The sequence below is a fragment of the Notolabrus celidotus genome, chromosome 17, assembly GCF_009762535.1.
Source record: "Notolabrus celidotus isolate fNotCel1 chromosome 17, fNotCel1.pri, whole genome shotgun sequence".
Lineage (NCBI taxonomy): Eukaryota > Metazoa > Chordata > Actinopteri > Labriformes > Labridae > Notolabrus > Notolabrus celidotus.
This window is the reverse complement of record NC_048288.1, coordinates 16,460,209-16,480,745: the sequence shown is the minus strand read 5'-3', so window position 1 is coordinate 16,480,745 and position 20,537 is coordinate 16,460,209. Positions and strand designations below refer to the sequence as shown.

The 20,537-nt window shown below is 39.8% G+C and overlaps 1 long non-coding RNA gene across 2 annotated transcripts in view; it reads left to right on the top strand.

Moving 5' to 3' along the window:
• Nucleotides 1–20,537, top strand: part of LOC117829122 — an 89,751-nt gene that overhangs the window by 49,958 nt on the left and 19,256 nt on the right. Inside the window, exon 3 of one of the 2 annotated variants that reach the window (XR_004634550.1) lies at nt 17,134–18,008. The exons of the other annotated variant lie outside the window; for it this stretch is intronic. This is a non-coding gene — a long non-coding RNA (uncharacterized LOC117829122). Of the gene's footprint in view, nt 1–17,133; nt 18,009–20,537 lie in introns of those variants that run through there. 2 annotated transcript variants of the gene reach the window in all.

The following is a 20,537-nucleotide window of genomic DNA, read 5'->3' as shown; positions in this document are numbered from 1 at the left end:
GATCTTGTTTCCTTAAAAGTTGAGGAGTCCAAGTGGTGGTGGAGGGCTGAAAAAAGTGTGGATGAAGTGATTTTTAATGATCAACCTGTGCATGAAAAACATTTGTATTGCAGTTTATACCTAGAAAAAATAACAATATCTAATTTTCCCTTTTATTATTCAGCCCTGGAAGGTAACAAAAATTATCTGACATACTAAAAAATATATTTATATGCCTGTGTGCTGAAACCAAATAAGTAATTTGGTGTGTTTCTCTCTGTCACCAACCCTAACAAGCCAGACTCCTTCTCTCTGCATTTCCCCACTGTTCATCTGTACGTGTGTACTGAAACTAGCAGGCTGACAGGGACAGGACTCTGCATTACCACAGACAAACAAACTCATGACATTTTCTGTGTCACCCCTCGCTGTCCGCTGATGCATGTGGGGGACTGTTGACCCCACCGTTTCGCCTCTGTCTGCAGCGGCAGCAGCAGCAGCTGTGAGTGACATGAAAATGGCCAAGAAGAGTGACAAGAATGTGATCAGTGTTATAGATGGAGAAATACTCTCTGTGATCAATTTGCATTTAGATTCTATCCCAGCCTGAAAAAAATAAACATTCCCATTTCTTTGTTCCCTCCTCCCCCTCTCTGTCGTCTGTCTTGCTCGTTTGGCATTGCTGCGTGACATCTGGCACTGGCCAGACGTTCCCTCGCCGATGACCAATGTCCTCCCATAACGAGGATATATGACTCCATTAGCCTGCAGCTGATTATTTAATCATTTATTAGATGACTTTAATTGAAATGGTATGATGAATGGGACAGAGGTTCGCTCCCCACAGAGTTGTTTAATTGGGCCACTGTTCTGGGTGCCTTACCTTGGATCCATTACCTCTCTGGCCACTTAAGTCAGGTAACACAGAGTCTTATGGGAAGGGGGGGAATTCTGGTCCATAAACAGGCTGGGATTCTTCTTCTGAGTGTCTCACAACCTTACAAAAAGTATCCCTGCAGAGATGGACCATTTAAGTCCCTTTGAAGCCACAAGCCTCCACCACCATCAACTGTAATTTTATTTTGAGAAGCACAGGAGTTGTTGTTGCACTGCTGCCTCTATTGGATCATGTTTTTGTCTGTTATTGTGTGTTACATAAGTAAAGTGTTCCATTGAAGCACATTAATACCCAGCTGTGTAAAATGTTGTTAAAAACAAAATTTGATGTAAACAGGTTTTGGAGCAACACATGCTGACATCCAGAAAAAAGTCTTTTTCAGAGAAGGCTTGCATTTTTCAGGAAGACAATGCTAAACCACTTTCTACACATATAACAGCATGGCCCTGTAGTAGAAAAGTCAGTGGTGCCGTATAGGGGGGGAAAGTTAGGATTATTCTAAGGTCCCATGACTGACAGGGGGCCCAGAAATAATGATTTAAAAAAGGATAAAATAAAATGTAATCATAATTAATAGTTTATTCAGAATAAGGTAATTTAAAAGAAAAGTCCTGTTGTCTTCATAAAATGTATATCAGAGATCAGAGAGCTGTTTTTTGTTGTTGTTGTTGATGAGAAAAATGGGTTTATTGAGTCTTATGTTCCTATTCATGCTAAGTTGCCCTACCTTTTTAATTTTGTATAGCCTAACTGACTCCTGTTTTCATTTTGTGCTTGTTCATTTTAGTTCCATGATGAAGCCATGAAAACATAAAAAAGAAAAGGGGCAAATCAGTCACCTTGTGTGCAGGGAATCCTTCATTTTTGCCAGTCATACAGGAAATATTTGAGTCCAAGAGGCAAGACTGCTGAAAAGGTAGAGTTATGTAAAGCTTTGACTGGGTCGATTGGATCCTGGAGATGTGGTTACAGCAGTTGCACACGGTTCTTGTGGCCTTTGGTGATGGGGCATAATGTGATATTTTTTTCATGGGGCCCAAAATCCCTGGCGGCGCCCCTGAGAAAAGTACAGGTGCAAAGCTGGCCTGCCTTCAGTCCTGGCTTGTCACCTGTGAAAACATTTGGAGAATCATGAAAGGAGAAAAACATGCGACAAAGGAGTTCCTGAATTGTTGAGCAGCTGAAAACTGAGAGACATGTTTCAGAGCATTTATTTTTGGAAGGGTTATTGTGTCATAAAAAGATATGTCTTTTATTATACAGCCACAATGTGAAGCAAACACTGTCTCAAACATTGTCAGCGCCACACAAGCTTCACTTAAGTTATACATGATGTATTAAATATCCAGCAATAATGAAACAAAGACTCACAAGAAGAGAAGGAAATCAGAGTCAAGTACAGAATTTTATTGCGTAAGGACCAAAACTAATGGAAAACAAGTGTCTTCTTCTACCTCGTTCATGACCCATATTAGGCTGGAGAATAAGTACAGTTTGAGGGTAGAGAGGAGTGATGGTGCACCATGTGCTACTGATATGACTGTCGTTTTTGCCTTATGAGCTCTGCTATCTAGCTCACTAAGATTAGTTGGGTTTGTAATCTATTGATCCCATGGGAACGTTTCTCCATAAGTCTCTGAATGGCTTCCTACTTAAACCCTCATCAAAGGCAGAGGCAACGCGCCCCGCCGAGCTGTTTATGTCAATACAGTTAATGTGATGCACTTCACGGCTTCCCTTTCAGACACCAGTGGCGGCACAAATGAATTTATAAATATCCAGCTAGAGACCCCCAAAAAAAACAAAAGAGAAGAAAATAAATCCCCAACAACCCCTGAGGATGGTAACAAGGATCGCTCCAAGACACACTAAAGGAAATGTAAGACAAATCCCGGAGCTGAGCGTCAATTCTGTCGCTGTCATTTCACAATCCCCTCCCTCCCTTTCTTTTTCTTCTCTCAGTAAACACATCACCATCACCTCATTCAGACAACCTTGCCTTTGTTGCCTGTCGTCTTCCGTTAATGGTATGGATAACCTATGATAGCATTGTGCGTGTGTGATCCTAACTGACAGTAAAAAGGATAAATGCCTTGAATAAGCACTTCGCCGAGCGTCAGCCGTGACCTTTGCCACAAGAAGCTCCCAGCAGTAGGTGCTTGATTCACATCAGTAAATACGAACCGTCATCAAACACACACGCCAGGTTCTTGTTTCAGAGATGAAAGCGATGAAAATGAGCTAATAGCCTGGTGATGTCTATGTGAGCCGTTATCATAAAGCGAAGAGTGTTAGTCATATCCCATTAGATATAGTGTAATACTGTTATATAGATTTGAATTTACTCATGACACTTTAAATAATACAAAATTATAAGAAAGGGACATTTTTAGAAGCAAATATCCACCATTTTCACAGAGGTGACTGATATTCTCTAAACAGGGTGGACAGCATTGCTAGCACATGCAGACTTTTCTAGTAAAGAGAGTGACGAGAGCTTGCATGCATCTGTGTCTTTGCTGCAACATCTGCTTGTTGTCCTTTGGATCATTTGGATATATAAGTCTGCTGAGTTTTTCCTGGAATGTGGAAGTGGGAAGACCAAGACCAACTGGCTTTAAACTCCAGACTGGACTGACCAGACTCTTGACTGATCCATGAGCATGGATTAGTTTTTTTTGTCTTTTTCCCAGCTGTAGTTATTTGTCTTCAGATTAAAGTTTAGGTAAGAAATCAACGTATTCAGTTTTTAAGAAATCAGGCGCTAAATGACAACACTTTTCACTCAGTTGACATATCAAAAGTAATATGCAATTGGTGTCAAATGGAACTGAAATATCACTTAACCCTCCTGTTATGTTTGTTTCTTAGGGACAGCAATAATTTTTCTTGGGTCAACTTCACCCGGGGCATATTTAATGATTTAAAAGTGTCAGAACCCAAAAAGAATCCTTATTTAGGGTTCAAATGTGTGAAATGAACCATTTAAGTTTTATATGTTGTTCAAACTAATTAAGCCAAGCAGAAGAATTTACATAGCGAAAAAATACTTTTGTACTATTTTTGAGCTTTAAATGGGTCAATTTGACCCGCAACATAACAGGAGGGTTAAGTACTTTGAGTTTAAACTATACCACACATGAGCTAAGCATACAGATTCAGCAAATCAGACCCATGTCAAAAGGCCTCGCAAAAGACAGCAGAGCAAGACCAATGTTTTTCAGTGAGAATCTGATACTCAGAGCTGTTAAGATGGCATTTATCTATTTATTGAAATATCACAATAAATCATAAACATATACAATATATTATATATTGTTATTATGAAGGTATTGTATTGTGTAATCATGGGGAATAATAGGAAACATCACTGCCAATAACACTCACGAAGATAAGTAAGCTTTGTTTGTCACTGAGACTAATTCCTAACTCACATTGGCTTAATTGTTGAGATTGCTTTTAACAATAGTAACAATATATTTATAACTTCAACAAAGTTTCTGTTGCTAAGCTTCTTACCTTGGCAGTGTTACCTGTGGAGTTTGACTCAGCCTCTGCATGTTCTTCTCAGTGTGTGATAGTGAGGGTGAGTTCAGGTCAGAGAGGGAATGAGAAACAACAACTGAAAGAGGATTTGGCTGCAGGGCGGCCATTGTGAAGTCAGTTATAAATCTTCACTGGCTTTGCAGGGCCAGTGTTGAGTTGAGAGAAATATGAATATATATGGTCTGCAGTATATGTAACATCCCTGTGTCGTGTAGGTTGTTGTGCCATACATGTACCAGTATGTGGTTATCTCTGCGTGAATTGAGGCAGCAGGTTTAACAACCCTCCTGAAACACGGGATGGCTGTAGACTGCTGTGTCACATTGGAATCCAAAATGCTAATGCAATAAGTAGAGCAAGATGTAATTATACTTATTAGATTATATATCATACTTATTACATTATATGCAAAATATTACGTGTTTTATGACGTGTATTCTGAACAGTATGCACAGTTATTTCATGTTTGTACTGACTTCTTCCTTTGTACCCAACAGTCAATAAATAACTGTCGCAGCACGCAGAGAAATGCTTTATCTTTCCCCTCTGTGCTGCATGTGTGGGAGTCCATCTGTTCATCTCAATAGCAGACGTGATAGATGCAGAGCGGGGATTATTGTACACTGTGACAGAGAGACTGCATTTCCAGCTTATCTTCCCTATGGCCATTCATATTGCCTACTTGGCCAAGTATCCTGCTTCACAACCAGAAATGATTAACCAAGAGAGGCCCCAATGATTGCTACTGAGCTCCAAGCCAGACCCCCCCCTACAACTTTGCAGACCCACATCTATTTGAATTTTGTCCATGAGCGACACACAAGCATGCCTCTGAATTAAAATGTAGCTGTATCAACAACATTCATTCACTGAGTTTAACAATAAGTCAACAATGAGAATGTGGGATGAATGCGCTTGATAGTGCAGATATTCAATTATGATGGATTGAAAGACGGCTTAGTGTGCACAAAGCTGTGGCTCTTCCCTATTGGGTTGTTTATTTTTGGCTTATTGTTTGCTGCCTGTGAGTGAATTGTTAAAATGGTCTAATAAACAAGATGACATTCTTCCTTGAGCTTCAAAACAGTCCCAAGGTATTTTGTCATTCATTTGAAGAAATTCCAAGTGGATGGATTATGGATTGCACACCAAGTTTAATTAAGTCTATTTTACTGTGGGCTGGGCAACTGGACCTAAAAACAAACAAAAATATTACTCAAAGCTCTCTATGTCTAAAGGGTGCTCTAAATGCAATACATGCAATAGCAAGGCTTACTTTAGGTTAGTTACTCAATAAAACCCAGTCCCAGAAGAGATAGCAGGTGATACCTTGATTTCAATTTTGTCTGCAGGTGTCTCCATCAGGCTCCATATCTGGGGGCGTGCAATGTGCGATTCAACTCTTCAGAATTACTTCATGCCAACTTCTTTTAAGGGAGCAATATGGGTACTATCACAGCAACAAGCAAAACTGTTGTTGCAAGTAATATAAGATTTGAAAGTTGAAATGCTATGTAAGTTTTTCAATAATAATACTTGAATCTATCAATGCACTCTCATTGGTGCTTATATCCTTCCAACATGACAACTGCACATTATAGAGCTCTACATTCAGGTCTCACTAATGGCCCTTTTCCACCGGCCCATCTTAGCAATACTCTACTCGACTCAGCTCTACTCGGTTTGTGTTGCGTCTCCATGGGTGCGGTACCTCGTGTCAGATACCAGGTTTTTCATACCTGGTCTGCTCTGGTTCCAAGCAAGCTGAGCCGATATTAAAAGGTGACGTCGACGGACTGCCGGCCACTGATTGGTCAGAGAATGTTGACACCGAAGAGTCTTGAGCGCGACGCCCAACACAGGAATCAAACCCGCCATTTTTTAAAAAACGACATCAGTACTGTTCAATGTCTGCACGCAAAGTTTCTTCGTGGTCCATTGACGAGGTTAGGGTTAGCAAGTACACCATTGTCTCCATTTCTTCCATTGTTTGTGATTGTTGTGTTTGTGTCACGTTCAAAATGACGTGAACGCAGTTTTGCGCAGCTGTGTTATGACGACCCCACCCACCGTGAGTCGGTACTTGGGCTGGTGGAAAAGAAACCCAAACTGAGTACAGAAGAGTCCAGTAGAGCCGAGTTGAGTAGGGCTGGAACTGTGTAGTGGCAAAGGGCCATAAGACTGAATAAAAATATGCATGACACAAAAACTCAGCTGAAGTGAAGCAAAAACTTTTAGAGCTACCCATGGTGAATAAGTCCAGCTTGGGTTAAAAAACAAAAAACACCTCCTCCATTACAACAGACGGAACATTGGTCAAACTATAAAATCAAAATATGGATAAAATACGTTTCTCTCAAACATGCTTTCTGTAACAATAGTTACATCATATAATGATCCATCCATATTAATATACAATCAATGGGTTAACTATCCAGTTGATGTCCTGTTTTTGACCAAATCAATGAGAGACAAAGAGATTCAATGTAATCTTTGATATGTATTGAAACATCAATGCTCTAATCTTTTTTTCTATTAGCAGCAGTGTCAATCGAAACAAGCATTCAAAAAATACTCATAATAAGAATAGGTGTGCTTTCATCATCTTGAGTGTTGATAATAAGTGCTATAGGAGGAAGATTGTGGGTGAGAGTCATATTCTGTATCATTATCTAGACGCATTTTGTTCCCCATAGCAAGAAGGCGACAAGTTGTATAATGGAAAAGTTTGTGCTACTGTATCAGAGTGACTTTGTTCTGTGGCACCGAGGATATATGGTTCAAACATTTACATATATACTTTATTTTCTCAGCAGGTAATCAAGAGAATATTGTCATGATATACTATGAACATGGAAGGTTAGGTTTGTATATGACTCCATGTGGTAATCTAAGTTAAAAGCAAGCCAACACTGTGATATAAGAACTGGCTTTATGCCAAACCTTCCTCACTTATTCATTGATCTCACTTGTAGTACACCACTTTGGCATGCATGTGCCTCTGTTTTCTGTGCGTTGGTATGCAAAATGTTGGTTTAGAAGTTAAAAAGCCGTCCATCAGGAAGGCTGGAAGGAAGTTGTCTAATGGAGGAGGGACATGGGGGAGTGGAGGGGTGAAATTGCTTGCTAATGGCCCCTCTCTCCCAGCTGTGAGAGCTGCAGCTGTCTGGGGGAGCTGAGACAAATAGAGGTGGCTCATGTGGGGACCGCAGCATCCAGACAACAGCTCACATTTTTCCCTCGCACACTATTTGGCCACGACAAATTAATTTTGGACCGCTTGGGAAGGAACGGGATCCAGCTGGGGTGTTGGCTAACAAACATGTAATGTATTTCCAGTGTGCCGAGCCGGCTCTATCAAGACGATGCATGATTGAAAAGTTGGAAGTGTTGGAAATATATTTGCTCCAGATCTGAGGGATTCACAGCAATGTGACCCAGAAACTATGATAACTGGGAGAGGGAGATGGGAATGAAATTGATAACTGTTACATGCAGGGGAAAAAAAAAAATCCTAGATTATTCAAAAGAAAGAAATGAATTATAATCCGCAGCTATCGCTGGTAGCTCTGCGGCCAACTCAATCTAATTACCAGAGTCCAAAGACTCTAGAATGTGGCTCACTGGCATAAAAGAAAAAGAATAAATAATCAGAGTGAAATCTATACTTGGCAGAGACAGTAGAAAGCTATTATCACCAAAAGCGTATGGTCATAGAAAGTTCATGAAAACCCATACCTCAGGATTACATCAGTGCCAATTTTAAGTGTAAATGCAATGAAAACAATGCCTTATATGTACTGTAATTATAACACATTGAATCATGTACGGGTTCATGGAAGCTAAATCCCTTTTTCAGAATTAATTGCAATGTTTCAATAAAAACATATTGCGTGCCTCAAACAGAAAGACCTTTTTCGGGGCCAGGTGATACTGCCAAAATGTTTCATACCCAAGATTTTGTGTCCAGCATTTAGCAACTTTTTGGCACCAAAACTCCAAAGTTGAGTTCACTAAAACTCAACAGTTTTGTTTAAAATAATATGTCAAAACTGCAGGGAATGTAATTAGTGCCACCACTATGGAATGTGTCCAGTGACTGACAGAAACGCAAGAAAAAAAAATGTGTTAGTCTTTAGTTCATGCTGGGCACCCTGGCTTCCTTTTACTGTCCAAAAACATGCCAGCAGGGCCGGCCCATGGCATAGGCAGTATAGGCAAATGCTAGGGGCACCAGCCATCCATAGGGGGCGCCGCTAAATGAGTGAGGAAGAAAATTTGAAGATAATAGGAAAAACAATATTGTTTTATCTAATTTAATTTTTGATTAAATTGCGGAATGATGCCAGTAAACATTTAAAAGCTTGTTATTCACTTTTGGTTTTAAAAATAATGGTATGCAAAGCAGTTTTTGATGTCTTTAAGTGTTCATGATTTACTTCTTTCTGTTTTGTTGTTGTTGTTTTCCTTACACTTTGGAAGGTGTTAGCTTAATTAGATAGAAAATGTAGGCTAGGCTTAAATAAGCATTTTGTTTCTGCCTTTTCAGTCATCACTTAATACATGACTGTTGCGCTGTTTAAAGTGTCTACTGTGAAAATGACTGTTATATAATGACTGAATACATTCTGCTACTACAAAATTATGTATTTTTACATAATTGGGCACCAAGTAGGTTAGGGCCGGCTCTGCATGCCAGTTAGGTTAGTAGGACACTTGAAATTACCCATAGATGTTACTGTAAGTGTGAGTTTGTGGCTGATTGTCTGTTCATACGTTTGCCTTGTGATGGACAAGCAATCTGTCCAGGGTGTAACCTGCCTCTCACCTCTCACTTGCAAAGGTGTCAATGATCTTATCTGGCAGTAGGGTTCTGAAATGTTATTGGTGTTGCATTTCTATTAAGAAGTCATGAACTTGAGTTATTTATGTATCAGTAAATGAAAAATGAACAAAGCCTGCTTAAACTTATCATGTGAAGCATTTTATCTTTGTTCAATAAGAGAGGGAAATAAACATCATGACTGTAAATGTACCTTTAAAGCATTATGTGGTAGTATATGGTTAACAATGACACAGCCTCAGTTTCATTTTTTCATTTACTCTTAGCACATTGTCCAACCAGACAAACATGACGGACATACAGTCCTCTAAATAAAGTAAAGCACACATAAAGAACCATAACATTTTTGGATGAAGATGTAATTCTCACTTTTTGACCACCTGCTCACACGGAACACAATATTTACTTCACAAAGCTATAAAGATTTCCACAGAAGCACACAAGAACAATCAACAAACATATGAGGACATATCCTGGAGGTCATAAATGTGTTGTCCCTGTATTGTATTAAACTGCAGCTGCTGTACATTGACTCCCATCTGAACTTATTTTTGGTTATGTTGTTTTCTGTTTGTTTCCTGAAAACAAAACATATCAGTATTTATTCACGAACAGTCTGTCTATGACCTAAATAAATCATGGATCCTCTCATTTGGAAGCGGAGCTACATGAGCCACTGGATTATGACGGCCTTTGAACTATTCCTCCCAGACTGATGACTGGTTATTAATTCATCCATTCTTTTGAAAAGAGTGCCTCATTATCATCCCAATATCAGCCCGTCCCGTGAGAAGTTGCAAAGCCAAGCCGTCAAGATTCTGCACTCCAGCTTCACAGGCTTGTCAAATTAAAAGGGTCTGCCAATGACACTTTGAGGATGGCTCTCCAAAAAAATAGAGGAAAAAAGGATGAATTATGTAACACCTCTTTGAATATTGCATTGCAGAGGAGGGTGTCCCATATGCCCACCATTTCCAGACAAGACATCAATTGGAATTCGTTCACAGTGGCACAATACAGCAGAGGTAAACTCTGTTTCCTTTCTGCGCTATCAGTGTGAGCGCAGCAGAGTCGGCTCCTCAGGGTTTTCTAAGAGAAAAGCTTTGAGAGATAAGGAGAGAGGAGACAATCACAGGGTGATTGAATGAGATCTGCATTTGGAGAGTGGATTTTGGATAACATCAGAGTTCTTGGCAGATGACCGGGGTTCTGGGAAGAGCAAAGAAAAATAAGATGGAGCTCCTGTCTATTACTAAAGCTATGATCAGTCCAAAAGTGAAGCCTTGCATGGCTTGTGCCAGGGTTACAACACGGTCATTTGTGCATTTTTATTACTTGTTCCTCCAGATGCATGAGAAAACCAAGCACCAATGTGTCTGGGTCCCTCTATAGAAACTGTCTTGATGAACTTTTCGGCTGCCTTATGCTACTTCAAGCTTACCAGTTTCTAGTTTGATGACCTGTTAGCTGTGCAGGGTCAGTTTGTCTTAGCATCAGGATTTCCTGAACGACTGAAGACATGTTATTTTCCAGCTTTCTTAGTAATCACTCTTCCATGCTTAACACATGATTCTGATTGTTCAACACCTCTTAACAACTTTTATTAATTCTGAATAGCAAGAGCAACATCAGAAGCAACCTGGCCTCACACATTACATCAAATCAATCTGAGGAAAGAAGTCCAGCACATTTATAAAGTTTACAAATTTCACCACTTCTTGTTGACAATGTGGCAAAATATCTTTGTTTCCATCAGCATCAGGAAAAAACATGAGGGATATTTTGATGACGATTCTCAAGTTACTTAGGGAGCATAACATTTTAGGTTTGCAGTAGGGATGACCACAATTAATCGATTATCGATTAATTGATTTTTAAGAAATTACTCGAAACACACATTTTTGTTTTCAATTTTCCATCACGTGGAACAAACATCATGTGGTCTCATATTTGGCTCAGCTATCAGGGAGGTGTTTTAAGTTTAAAACATGTTTCGATGTGAATCAGCTGTTAAACATCGCAGACGCTCAGCTGGCGGCTGCGGCTGTGCCTCAGGTCTCCACGTGTGCTTTTAAAAAAAAAAAAAAGGATCAATACAAAACTGCTGCCAACAGCAATACGGACACAAAGGTTGACAACTTTAAACAGGACAGTTCCCCACCTTTAGATACAGAGTCAACAGAGTGTTGAGAATTGCGAGTACACTATGTTTGCAGAGCAGCAACATCAGAGCCGTCTGAGCTTTTCTGCAGCTGGACTGATTATGACCCGGTTGCGCTCCCGGCTGACACCTGACCGAATACACATGTTTATTTTTCTCAATAAGAACGAGTAGGCAGAAAACTGGACACTGTGAGTCTGAAGTACTTTTCTGTTAGTATTATGAGCCTTCACTTTATAAGACTATGTCTGCAGAGAATATTTTTATGAGCCTGATTGTTGATAATCAGTGTTAAATATGTTGTACCCATATTCAATACTGTCAGTTATATGTATTTTGTTGCAGTAGAAAATATAACTTAGGGAGAAAACAACGTATTTGGCATTGTTTTTGACATAAGAATAATAATAATGGTTTTTTTTTATTGATTAATCGACAATTGGTCGTTAACATTTCCAAAAATCGATCACGGAAAATACTTAAAATGTACATCCCTAGTTTGCAGTTAATGGCTGACCAGTCACCAGCAGAGAAAAGGAGACAAGAGGAAGGCATAAGTGCAGAAATTAGCCAGGGATGTTAAAATGCTGAATAAAAGAGACATTGACCAAATTGAAGAAAACAGACACAAAGCAACCACAAACCGCAGCACAGTATGGGCTTTTTTAGTGTTGAGCCAGAAGTAAATACCAGTAGTAAAGTTTCACAGTAGAGGACCTTGGGGCTGCTGTTCTTTTCTGTATCTTTTAGGAATGACAACATAAACACACTAATGTTAAGACTTTACTGTGGTGAAAACATTTAGTCACTTTGTTTTAGTTTTTACTGCTAATCACTTTTTGAGCCCAAAAACTTCAACTCGCTTTGATGTATTCACTGACGAGAGAAACTTTTAAATTTGTTTCCATTATTGACCCAACGTTTAAATTACTAGTCAGCATAGTGGTTCATGGAGAAAGTTACTTGGGGACAGTTTCTAAAGGAGCTCTTATGAAAAGAATGGGGAAAAAAACACAGCCCAGACTTGTGAACTGGAACATCAAAATGCTGGAAACCCAGCAGGAAAACAGCAGTTTACCATCAGAATGAATTGAAGTTGTTTCCAAAAGACACTAGTGAAGAAATACCCTAAAAACTCTCATTTCCAACTGAAACAAAACAGTTGAAATGGCCTCCTCAGTACAATATTTCACAATCTATTAGTTTTACTGCTAATCACTTTTCTCTTTCACGCTGTTGCTTTTATTGACCTTTTATCGGTACCAGCAGTCTCCTGCTATTTCACTGTGCGCTTCGCTTCCATCTTCTCCCTCCATTCCCTGCAGCAAAACAAAGACATAATTGAATTGCACCCAACAGGCCACCTGATAAGTCAATCTCATATTCAGAATTTTTGATGAAGCTTCACTGTGTGGCACACATCCTTATTTTCTGCCCAGTAAGCTCCCGCCTAATTGTTATTATTATAATTACTGGAATGGTAACAACTGTTTTGCAGGGGACCATGAGGAAATGTGTTGCAGCTGTTTTTACTCCATTGAATTAAACAGCGAGACACCTCAGTGGTAAATGGTGTCAGTAATAGAGACAGTACCACCGAGCTGGATATGGAGGACCAGAACTGTGAGGTTTACTGTGGATATTTGGATTTCCAAGTGATAGCAATTAAATGTGTGTAATTAGAAAGATTTAATACTTTATGAAACTACAGAGGTGATACAAAAAAAGTGTAATAACAAAGAAAAGCTACACATGAAAGAGGTTTCATAACGGGAGACGAGATTAAGCTTATCGTTCTGCCTGACATCTTTTTTTAATATATTCAGAAATGCAGCTGTAATCTTATAAGGGGCGTATAGAGGTATGGAAAATAAAAGAAAACTGATTGCAGATCTGGAAATGTGGTGACGACAACCACCAGCAATTGCAAATAAGGCCTCTTCTGGAGTAAAGAGCTTAACTTGAGCTTTTGTTGTGACAGGTAAAAAATGCAAAAAGTTAAATCTGAAAATAAGCCTCGGAGACGGAAGACACCTCGGAGGCAGTAGGCCTGTTTGCCTCGGAGAGGAAGAAGAAGAAAAAGTAGATGTTCCCCTTTTGTTCGCTTACCTACAACAAAACAAAACGGGCCTTATAAATTGTTTTCATTAGCTGAGCCTCTTCAGCCATGTCAACCTGAGTTAAATTCTGCATGCTGGGTGGCTAAGGAAAAGAGACATGTCCACCATAAATTGGAGACAAGGAGGGCAAACAATGAATACCAGAAGCCTGAGGTTGCAGTTAAACATTGAAGAAACCCTGAACTCATTGCGAGTCAGTCTTGAGTCATGTAAAGGATTTGCATAGTGTGACTGTGCATGTTCTACAAACCAGGAATGATTGTGAGGCACAATCTTCCCACATGTCCACCACCTGTTGAGGATTATGGTTGGCACATTAGATAATGCCTAAAAAGGAGATGCAGAAAGTGATCACACTTTGTCATTGGCTTATGTCTCGTATGTATTACCATTGCTGTGTTATCCACTATCATCATGGCACAGTGGATGATCTTAAATAGGGATCCTCAATGTTAAGAGGAGGATATGAAGCTCTGAATGAGACAGGCTGTGTGACACACTGAAGATGTACTGTCCAGACATTCTTTGTTTCAGTGACAACAAATCAGTCAGCACAAACAAAATAAGGCACAAAACCAAAGCTGAGTCACCATTTGGGAACAATTAAAGACACAGTGGATTAATTGTCAATCACATGTTTGAAAGGAGAAATCTGGCATTTTTAAATCTGGTATTTATTACACTAAGTTACTAATAGGTTGTGGAATCACTCCAGTGTATCGCTTCAGGCTGCAGCCATGACACAATGCTGTAATGGTTGTAAAATAATCCTGGGAAATCCTGTAGTGTCAAGTGTGCTGGACAGACATTCAGTTCACGGCACTTTGAACAGCATCTTTATCTTTGATGATCAAGAGTTGACCAAAACTTCTAAACGTCTAGATGCTAACTAATGCATCACCAAACTAGGACAGATCTAGGTTTTGACACAGAGCCATTAATGGTCATAGTGGCAAGAAATTGTAAACCTCCTACACAGCTACACAACTACACAGAAACTGCACATTGCTGATCACAATCATAGACTGTATAAAATATGGACGTAGGATCCGTGACGTCACCCATCTGTTTCTGAAGAGCTGTTTTGAGGCCAATCGGCGGCGGCAGCCATATTGCTGCTGTTGAGCCAGTGTTACGTAAAGAGGCGGAGTTTGAGCCTCCTAGCCAACAGCTACAGTGTTCCCGCCGGCAGCTGTGCCTCTCATTGGAAGACTCGTAATCTCAATATCTTCGAAATTTCTGCGTCAGAAAAAAATTCACCCTCCTCAGAATGTGTGCCGATCGATGAATGAGCTATCCAGACTACACTCGTCTTTTGTACCAGGCTCTAAACATGTTTATTTCTGCTGTAAAGATCGTCTTTTTCCCATTCATGTGTATGTGACTTCCGGTACTTCCGGAGCCAGCCTTAAGCGGATTCTCGATGAACTGCAGCTTTTAACACTTCATTGGACTCATATTTTTAGACGGGAGGTTGCCGCTTGATCACAATCAAAGTGTTTATGTAGGAAGACAGTTCAAACTCATTTCTCTCTGGAAGCTCCTCAGAAAACAGAATGTCTCTTGTATACAAATGCAATTTATTTTCCAGATTTTACGGTAAAAATCTGATCAGGCTCTTGTGTCCTAAGGAAGTTTGCTATAAAGGCTGAGACATGGCTGCTGGCTGAAGCAACCCCTTTACATGTTTGATATCTTTCGGTCATGAAGTTCAGAATGTGATAAAATGCTGCTCAGGTATAACAGAAAATAGAAGCAAAGGGAAAACGCCTTCGCTCATATTGTAGACATCCTGATTTAAAAATGTCATTGCTGCTCCCAGTTTTTCTGATAACTCCTGGTCCTTCACTCTGGTTAATAAATAGGTAAAGGTACTCTGATTAAACTTTTACATGTTTAAAACCTGATCGTCCAATATCTCATACAGTATATCTCTTTACTTCCGAAATTTGTCATTGCGATATCATGGGTGTACACCAGCAGGATCTCATCACACCCTTTGCAACACTGGCCAAAACTATATAAATGAGAGCAAATCTGGAATAAAGTAGAACTATCCTTTTAACGCGTTTTAGATTAAACAAAGCAACCAATTATAAAAACTATTATCTAGACTTCCATGTCATTTTCTCTGAGCCAATATTGACACACATAATTTGCATGTAAGTAATCAGGTCACTGTCTTATTAGGATTATGTGCCAAACTGCCATGCTGTTGCAAACTGAGCTGTGGCTTTGGCTGTGTTGTATTTAATGGGGATCTAGACCTCTTTCATTTCTTTCTTCAGTAGCCGTGCCCACAAGGAAATCAACGGCATAGCAAATCAGAGCTCACAGCATTAACACATTAAAGTCACAGTCAAAAAAATTAAAGGTTTCAAAACAGATGGTCTCATTTTATGCAAATGTTATTATGCAAAACTAAGCCCTGGGGCTTGGTGATTTTTTCAGCCTTTTAATTGGCGGAGAAGAGAGAGAGGTGCCAGACATTGCAGGTGGCAAGGTAGCCCCACTTTCTTTTGTCACATCCTGAGAGAGACTTTTCAGAGAATTTTTATTTAGTGTTATTTCCACCGGGGCCCCGCCACAGCCATCTGTACGCTAAGAGGGGAGCCCATTGAGCTCTGTGTGAGGCTGCAGCTTCTCAAAGCCTGCTGAACTGATAATGTAGCATGCTTTTGCTCACAGCGGGGACAGGCTCACCAAGGCAACAACGGCTGAGAATAAACCTTTGGTAATAAGAAGGTGAGCATTATCCACCAGGCTCTTCTCCCTCCCCTTTCATGCCCTGAACACTCGTCTGCTGATTAGCACGGTGCAGTCTGGAGTATGTCAGGATAATTAGGAAATATGATCTGAATAGCCCTTCTCCAGGAATAGTCTGTTCAGCATGTCTCTTAATGAACTAAATAACATTTAGCTTCTGATGTTGAGTGGTCTCTGTAACAAAACATCTCAGTTTAATTTAATTCTAGTTTTATTTCGCTGTAAAGAAAATGGGCCTCGTAGATGTAGTTTACAACAAACATGCACAATAAAAAGCCAACTTAAAAGGACTTTTAAACACGTAGTAAATTGCCACAACACACACCAGTGTGGCATGACATCAGCTGATAAAAAACGAAGCTGCTTACTGGTGCAAAATACGGAGTTCCTGCACAAGCATCAAGACATTAAATCACCCTATGTGCAAATGAAGTAAGCTAAATGAAAGAAAATTGAGCCGTGGATTGTCCTCTCTGTTTGAAGCCTGCAGTAGCAGCACACACAGGACATGAGCTTAAACTCCCCTCCTGAAAGGAAGCTGCTGAACCCTATGGAGAAAAAGGCAAAATCATGCATGCAGCTCTTACAAAATTACCTCAATCATCCCTGATGGAATCCAGTTTTTTGGAAGCTGATCAGATAAACATACTCAGAGGACATATAGGACTTTGAAATCCTTTAAATATATAACTCCTCCGCTCTAAAATATCAAGAAAAGCGTTTGATGTCAGCCGCTCTTCCTAACTTCAATCTTTCAGAAAATGTGCTCTTCATCACTTGACTTGAGAATACTTTTTGATGCCTATTTTTCATTCTCTAGACGTCTGCACTCTGGGCGTCAGTCATCTGCTCACCAGGGGACGGGAATTACAGGAAATAGTGCGATTAACTGTTGGCACGCACTCTGCACATAAAGAACATATGTGGGACTGCTGTATCTGTGGTAACCTCTTTAATGTGATAGAAAAACATTCAGACTTTGGCAGCAGAAATGTGCTTTTGGCAGTTTTTGATATTCTTTTTAAATTAGGTTTGGTTTTCCAACATTAAAGCAAAAACAAATTATTATGAATATGCACTTTTACAAGATTCTTTCCACTGTGGTCGTCCAAAATAGACTTTATAAAGGAATTACATGCTTTCATGAAGGCTTTTATGCATTCAATATGGGTGACGGTTACAAAGACATGAGCTGTTTCTGCCTCTGAGAGCTTGTAAAGGGTAACAAAGCATACACAAGGTAACACTAGATGCTATGATCTTACTGTAGCCTGACCTCTGGGGCGCCACAAACAGCCCAGCAACACCTCTGACTCTATAAATATGTAAAACCGTTGGCATGTTCCAGGGCTCCTGTTGAGCTCTGAGCCTGTGAATCATTCAGCCACCCCTCCTCCCTCCTGCAGTGGTGCCCTTGTTGGCCTCTTTGGGGAACAGTGAGAGTAAACAATGTAAATAAGTCATGATGAGCAAGGCTGGTTGGCACTCGCTCACACAGTTTGAAACATTGCTGCAGTCAGTTCAGCCCTCTGTGCTAGAGACTGATCAGGTGAGAGCACTGCTTTTTATAAATGTACTAATTAGCCTCTTTTTTTAAATAATAAATACATTCACTTAGATTTTACAAACATGTTACATTGTTTAACAACATCAATTTTAAAACCTTGTAAAATTTGTTTACTTACTTAAATCACATGGACATGATCCCTCTCTCCTGTACTCTTCTTTTTGTTGTTTGTGTAAACTTGGTTTTTGGATTTCTCTGTTGTTAAAAAAAAATTATAATAAAAAATTGATCACAAAAAAACCCAAAATTGATTTCATAATGGGTAAACCTCCTGTAGTCTGAAGCTGCTTTAAGACATTTATTCCACATCCTTCAGTCTCTACTGTTTTATGCCCATGTCAGTACTGTAACTGTGATTATACTGGAAGATTGTGGCTCAGCGGGCTGACCTTTGACATAAATGGTAACACACATAATGGTCCAATAAAGACTGAAATCTGAGGGACAATATTTCTCTCCCTAACCATAGAAAAGCATGTACAGACATATTCACATATTCAAAGCAGGTCTAAAATTAATCAAACTACTGTACACCACAATTCATGAATATATCTGACTGAGGCCTTTTTTTTATCTGTTGCACAGGTTCTGAATAAAAAAATTAAAAAAAACTATCAGATGAAAATCCATAGGCCAATTTAGGCTGAGGGTTTTGATATTACATGTCCACCCTATGCTCACCCTTAGATTATTTATTTACATCTTTAAAGGCTTATTAAACACTTACCACTCATTCTCTTTGTTTGTTCAATAGGTTTGATATCATGGATGTATACATGTCACTCAGTGGCTGATCCAGAGCACACATCTGACTGGAAAATTGGGTTGTCACATTTTTATGATCTTAAAAAATCTAATTGCAACTGTTTCTCAAAATGAAATAAAATAATAAAATGTTCTGTTTTCATGAGACAGGGAGGACGAGGACCACTTGAATGATGGGGGCAGAGGCTTGAAGAGAAATAGCTACTCAATAAAATAGAAAGGAAACACACAGAGCGGACAGGGAGGGAGATGATTAATAGTGAACTCCATTATTGAAAGGCCTCACTCATAAGATGGTCTCGTCTCCCCGGGGAGCCAGCACAGGACTGCAGGCAAGGTGCACACTGTTGTTTTTTTTCATTACCAGACATTTCCACATAACACCCTGGCAGAGAAAACAACACCCCTGGGGGCTCCGATGCAGGAGAACGGATGCTTTAAAACACCTATGAGGTCTCCAATTAATCCTGAGAGCATGTTACTGATTCAGTTTCTGTGCTCTCAATAAAACTGTCTAAAAGTGTGGCTCTGAGAATCACAATGGAAGCTGAATTTATGGCCACATTAACCCTGGTTATTTAAGTTCACAACACAAGCCAGACATAAAGACATAAAGGTCTTTAAGATAACTTTTGTAGTCTGACGTTGTCCTCTCATATTGTGAACTGGGCTCTATAGGTTTGGGGGGATTTTGTTGACACATCATGTTAAATCAAAGGCCTAAATCCCCACACTTGACAAGCTACACCCCAACATTACAGAAGCCTTCCTGTGAGTTATTTTTTCCCTCCAAACCAGATCATATGAAGAACAAACAGAACTGCAATATTCCTTTCTGTGTGTATCTTGTTCACAAAAGATCCAAATCCAAACATTGATGTATTAATGGTGAAGTTTGAGAAACATTACTAAAAGGATACCTAAACATTGTTATTATCAAACATTATGTATTAAGATCTGTTACATTTCTTTTCCATGGGGCAGCTGTGGCTCAGTACCAGTGTCAGCAGCTCTTAATTGAATGGCATTCCCATCCGAGCTTCTGCTGTCATGTGCCGAGGTGTCATTGGGAAGACGCTGAACCCCCTTGTAAGGTGAGGTTCCGGAAAAGCCTTCATCTGTTGACACATTGACACATTGACACATTGATTCCTCTAGACCTCTTAAGGTGTGTTATGGTATCTGGTGCCACCACCTTGGCACAGCCCAGTCCTGGAAGTTGCTAGCTGGGGCCTCAATTGATCAGACTTTGTCACCAAGCACATCCCATGGTTGCTCGATTGAGATCGGATTGAGATTATTTGAGGCTATTTGCCCTCTTTTGATAGGACTGCTTGAGAGAGACAATAATTGTGGGGAGACAGAGAGGCAAAATCATGCCAGGATCTGGAATAGGACCTATGACTGGCACGATGAGGATTGTAGCCTCTGTACATGGGGCGCCTACTCTGCCAACAGATATACCACAGGCCCTGTTCTTACACCTTTCTATCAGAACCAGTGTTAACTTCTTCAGCAATTTGAGCTCCAGTAGTTCATCTGTTGGATCGGACCACACAGCCAGCATTTGCCCCCCACACATTAATAAGCCGTGGACGCCCATTACCTTGTCATGGCTGTTTTCCTTCCTTTGGGTTGTTGTGTTAAAATCCCAATGTTGCTCATGACTGCATATTTCCAGAGTAACAGACATGGAAAATCAGTGAGATAAAAGGCCAACTGGTAAAATGGTCATCTTCTAAGTATCAAACAATGTTCTGATGAATTTTCTGCCATTAGCTCTTTACGGAAGCCTTTACAGCATAGAGTCAGAGATAACATCTCTTTATTACCTGAAATGTTCCCATCTTTCAACATTATTTCCAGACTTTTTTAGTCTTTTTTTTTGTGGA